Source organism: Hyperolius riggenbachi, chromosome 8, assembly GCF_040937935.1.
Source record: "Hyperolius riggenbachi isolate aHypRig1 chromosome 8, aHypRig1.pri, whole genome shotgun sequence".
In the NCBI taxonomy this organism is placed as follows: domain Eukaryota; kingdom Metazoa; phylum Chordata; class Amphibia; order Anura; family Hyperoliidae; genus Hyperolius; species Hyperolius riggenbachi.
Window position 1 is genome coordinate 64,864,609 of NC_090653.1, and position 6,000 is coordinate 64,870,608.

At 44.6% G+C, this 6,000-nt stretch overlaps 1 protein-coding gene across 2 annotated transcripts in view; it reads right to left on the reverse strand.

Annotated features, from left to right (window-relative positions):
* CLIP3 (CAP-Gly domain containing linker protein 3) overlaps positions 1 to 4,004 on the reverse strand; it is a 70,617-nt gene extending 66,613 nt beyond the window's left edge. For both annotated transcript variants that reach the window (XM_068250528.1, XM_068250527.1), the window contains exon 1: positions 3,789 to 4,004. The gene's annotated coding sequence lies outside the window, so the exon portion shown is untranslated. The remainder of the gene's footprint in view (positions 1 to 3,788) is intronic.
* Positions 4,005 to 6,000: the final 1,996 nt, after the last annotated feature.

Here is a 6,000-nt window from a genome sequence, read left to right on the forward strand (position 1 = left end):
GGCCCCCCAAGCGCTCCATACATAACAATTGATACGGCACACCAAAACCTGCCAAGGACATCCACAGTGTCAGAGATGCAATAAGGGGATGGGGAGCAGTTTGTTGATTATAACTACTAATAAAAGCATCTATAGAAGTGATTATTACCAGCATAGGATCAATAGAGAGCTAATACTGTGGTTGAGGGAGGGCCCTTCAGGGCCCCTCTGGCCCAAGGGCCCCGATGCGGTCGCTACCTCTGCACCCCCTATTGCTACGCCCCAGGTTGGCACTTTATAAATACAATAAATAAAATAAATACTACCTGCATTGTGTTGTGTATCTTATTGCAATATTAACTGTATTGTTGTATCAATGGCCTGTTACCTGTATTGTGCTGTTGGTCACCCCAGTTATCATTGTCTGTCCTATGTATTGTACAGCACTGAGTAATATGTTGGCGCTATATAAATCCAATAAATAATTATTTGTGAATGTACACATTAGCCTTGAAGATGAATCTCTCAGCCTCTACCCAGGCCTCTGTGGGCTGCAATCCTAGTACAGTCAGACCTGTACCGCACACATTCTGTAGACACATGTAATTCCAGTCCAGTCCAATGTCACTTCAATAAGACATTTTGGAGTAGTTTATCGCAATGCACAGCAGTACATTATCAGCATTAGCAGAAGGCACTTTGTGGGTGAGTATCACAATAATGTCATAGATTAGTTTGACAAGCAGGCCTTCTCTTCTGTTCACATTCCAGACCACAGTGTGAAATCAGTTTGATGACTATTCAGCCACTCTCAGTGAGCAGCCAGCACACACAGCTCTGTAGCTTGCAGGCCAATCAATGTGAGCACAAGATGGTGATTGTATTAGACAGACAAAGCTCCGCTCCACAGCAATAGAGGTGGGACAGAACCAGGCTACCAGCCAGGAGCCGTCACTGACTGTTCTCAGCCTGCTAGATTATTCCAGGGATGGCAGTGCCGGGAAATGTCCACAGGCATGGTGCCAGCAGGGCTAGCAGGGTAGAGCAGGGATGTACAGGAGAGAGAGGCAAACACTAACCGACAAGGAGAGGAGTAGATTTATAAAATGTACTTCTCTACCTCTCTGAGAGGGGGAGACTAAGCCAGTGATTAGTGCAGCAGATGCACAACGAGATGTTAGGGAATGAGGGAAGAATGTGACCAGATGCTATAAATATATTGTAGAAAGGTCAGGTGTACATTGTACATGGTGAGACTGGGCAAAGGGCACATGATGAGCAGGGTAGCTAGAGAATGCAGAGAGGAAGAAACACAAGAAGGGGAGAAGAAATACGGGACAGAGAGACAGATGACCCAAGAGTGGGGAGAAGAAATACGGGACAGAGAGACAGATGACCCAAGAGTGGGGAGAAGAAATACGGGACAGAGAGACAGATGACCCAAGAGTGGGTAGAAGAAATACGGGACAGAGGGAGAGAGATGACCCAAGAGTGGGGAGAAGAAATACGGGACAGAGGGAGAGAGATGACCCAAGAGTGGGGAGAAGAAATACGGGACAGAGGGAGAGAGATGACCCAAGCGTGGGGAGAAGAAATACGGGACAGAGGGAGAGAGATGACCCAAGAGTGGGGAGAAGAAATACGGGACAGAGGGAGAGAGATGACCCAAGAGAGGGGAGAAGAAACACGGGACAGAGGGAGAGAGATGACCCAAGAGGGGGGATAAGAAATACGGGACAGAGGGAGAGAGATGACCCAAGAGAGGGGAGAAGAAATACGGGACAGAGAGAGAGAGATATGACCCAAGAGAGGGGAGAAGAAATACGGGACAGAGAGAGAGATATGACCCAAGAGAGGGGAGAAGAAACACAGGACAGAGGGAGAAAGATGACCCAAGAGGGGGGAGAAGAAACAGAGGGTGAGATGATCCAAAAGAGGGGAGAAGAGACACAGGACAGAGAGAGAGATGACCCAGTTCAGTCAGCGAGTCAAGAAATATAGACGCACTGGATGCACTGAATATTGACAAAGAGGTAGTGAGAGTGACAATCATAGGACAGAGGGATGGGGGCAGACATAATCGTGTAAGGAAGAAAAACAGACAAGGGAGAAGGGGATGGATATGAGGGTGAATGTTGTGGGTGGATGAGTAAATGGATGGATGGATGGATGGATGGATAAACAGATGAATGTTGTAGGTGGATGGATACATTGGATGAATGGAATGATGGATGGACAGCCAGCGTGTTTAGGGTTTGGAAAAAGGAGTCATTTAGAGAAGATGGTAATGCTTTTTAGCCATTGTATCTTCAGTAGTCTGTGAATCCCTCTAGGCCCTAGAGTCTAGGGCAGGCATGGGCAAACCCGGCCCTCCAGCTGTTACGGAACTACAAGTCCCACAATGCATTTGCCTTTATGAGTCATGACTGTGGCTGTCAGACTCCTGCAATGCATTGTGGGACTTGTAGTTCCTTAACAGCTGGAGGGCCAAGTTTGCCTATGCCTGGTCTAGGGCATGATGCTGCCTAATAAACCTGTGTCCAGCTTCCTGTATGTACACATAACAGTACACACTGACTCTCATCCATCCCCCACCATCCACCATTCATCTTCACTACTCCAAAATGGCAGCTCTTTGGATTTCAATATTTTACATACATTATTTTCCTGCGGCCTTGTAGACTTATCTACTGGAATGACCCTCCCTACATACAGCAGAGTGTACCTTTCCATATATTCTGATGTGACACATGTGCCCACACCTTCTGTACTTACCTGTCTGCATATCTCTGTGTATACTCGCCTCATTATACCTGACTGTATGTGTCTTCAGCATAGTCATCTGTCAACCCCTCTCTGCATCTACTTCCAAATAGAACTGCCAGTATAATTAGTTGTATGTAATCTCTCTGAACACCTACCTCCACATACCTGTCTGTGTACCTACCTCTCTATATCATACCGATTTTGTATAATCTCTCTACATGACCCCTCTTGTATACTTACCTCTCTACAGTATATCACTTATTGTATCTTCAGTATCAGTATATCACTTATTGTATCTTCTTTTCGCCATTACTATATTGATACCCCTCTATTCACCTACCCCTTTATAGACCTGTCTGTACACACCTTTGTGTACCTACCTGTGGACATACATATCTTGATTTTCTTTGCACACTAAACTCTATTCAGTTCTACTTGTAGCCTCCTCTAAATACATATCTGTATATTCGTATATTGTATTTTTATCTGTAGTTTTCGCTGTGCAGCCACCTGCATACTTACCTACCTGTATAGCTTTCTGCATATTATTTCTAAATATATCCACCTTTCTGTACACCTATGTACATATATTAATTTAAGTACATCACTATTTATCTGCTTTGTTTCTTTTGATCCTGCTTACCTGAATGCCTACCTTTCCTACCTGCACATTCCTATATCTTACCTGTCTATAGCTCACTCTCTAGCTGCCCCTTACCTCAGATAAACAGTATAGATGCCAAATCTGTGGACCTACGCATGTATTTTCTTATCCCTCTACGCATGTATTTACTTACCACCGAGTTTTAACCTACCCTTTGTTTACCTAGCTATCAGTGCTTCTACCATTTTATGCACTCCTCTCTGATGCTCGCTAGGCCTGTTATCACTAACCTATGAAATAAGCTATTAGAAACATCTGCATTTTATACACATTTCATTTTTGGGTTTGATCAGCAATATATATGTGGATGCTCTGAATACAGTCAGTAACATCTTCTGGATATGGTCCATCCCTCCAGCAGGTATGGAGCCAGACTCACCCAGGCCTTGGTCTATCACAGGCAGCTGTCCTTGGTCCTGATTCACCTGATGCTGAGAACTGGTCCTGTCCTCTGTGTAGCAGGTGGATTCTGGTCCTGATGCTGAGTCCTCTTATTCTCCTCTGGATCTTTTCAGCCGGACGTAGCTGGTCCTGCTGCTGTGATGTTTTTTTCTTTCATTCCTGCGTCACTGTAGATGCTGGGGAACTGTGCAGATAATGAGAAGGAGGAGAGAATGGAGGAGGAGAGTGTCAAAGCAGAGGAGGGAGGGAGGGAGCAGACTCTGGAGGAGGGAGACATATTCCAGAGAAAACACAGAGCAGAGACAGCTAGTAGACACAAATGCATATAAAGGGAGTGTAATTATACAGCAGCAGGCCTACACAATAGGATGACAAGACAATCACATAAAAAGATACAGAGAGGAAATGGACGCAATAAGCATATATACATTTACAGGAATAATTAGATGATACTGTGTCGCAAATATCAGTAAAAAAAAACCACAATGTTCAAAATTCAACAACCAAAAACAGACTGTTATTCATTTTTCCCCCCCTCTCTCTGGGTGCCAAGGGGAAATATGCTTCTTTCATGTTATTGCACTATATTATTATTGAAGTTGTTATGCGTATTATTATAATCATCACTATTATTGCAACAGATCATTATCTTCCTCAGCGCTGTACAGAGTATATTGTCTTGTTGCTTAACGGTTAACTGTGAGGGGCTCATGTCTATGTATGTATCATGTAGTGCACGTATTAACGTATCTGTATGTTTTTTGGGATGTGGGAGGAAACCCAAACAGACACAGGGATAACATACAAACTCCATGCAGATAGTTTCCTGGCTGGGATTCGAACTGAGGAACCAGTGCTGCAAGGCAAGAACTAACCACTATGCCACTGTGCTGCCCAGGTAGCCAACACTTTGATAGTGTTGGCTAGCTTTCCTGGGGCATATATCTGTGTGTGTGTATATTTTAGGACCATTATAATAATGGGTGCTAGAACCCCCGTCGCCAGCCTCTTGGGAGACCTTTACTGGTGCCGCTGCATCGTCTGTCCAATCACTGCAGACACACCGAGCACTGCTTCCTCCTGCCGCTTCACTCCCGCCTGTCGGCACCCTGCTGCAGAGACACTACAGACGCCATATTACCCGACACTGCCGGACCCAGGCCCTAGTGGTCACATGACCTGCTGTTCCCTGCAGGAGTTGGCCCACACAAAATACTTTGCATCTCAACAGGGGTGCCACGTGTAGGCCTCCTTGTACCCCCAGGAAATGGGGAGCAGTGCTGACACCTAAGTATGTGCACTGCTCAGGACCGCCATGGCTTATTATAGAAATATTTTATATATTTAGGGGTGTGGGGTTTATAGATGCTGTGTTTTCTCACAGCTGTGTAATGCATCGAGCAGTACACAGGCAGCAGTGACAAAATTCTGATTGCTGTTTCACTGACATTGGATTGCAATTGAATGATGCTCAGGGGTAAAATAAAATAAATCGTTCTTCCCAGTTTGCTTTTCACCAGGATAATATTGTTTGTTTCCCAGGATGAGCATACACTGTACAGTGTATGGCTACCTTTAAGGGAACCTGACAGAAGACACATATGGAGGCTGCCATATTTATTTCATTTTAAACAATACCAGTTGCCTGGCAGCCCTGCTGATCTATTTGCCTGCAGTAGTGTCAGAATCACACGCCTGAAACAAGCATGCAGCTAATCCAGTCAGACTCCAATCAGACTTCACTCTCAACATCTTCATGCTTGTTCAGGGTCTATGGCTAAAAGCATCAGATACAGACGATCAGCAGGACAGCCAAGCGGTCTGCATTGTTTAAAAGGAAATACATATGCCAGCCTCCACATCCCTCTCAGTTCAAGTGTCCTTTAAAGAGGAGCTGTTAGGTATAAGGTCTCAGAGAAAAAAAACACATATATCAGTAGCTAAATATTGGCTGTACTTACATTACATATGCATTTCACTGTCCACGTTTGGATTTCACAGAATTTTTATATAGTATTTGCAGAGAATGATGCTCCTGACAGCTCATGGCAGGTTCCATTTTTGTCTGTCTCCTATGAAGCAAATTGTGTCCTCATGTCCTACCTGCTTCCTGATGATTCCACTCACAAAAAAGATTGTAATCTACAACACTACTGTGCAGTGAATATTAATTAGCCATGTGGCTAGGA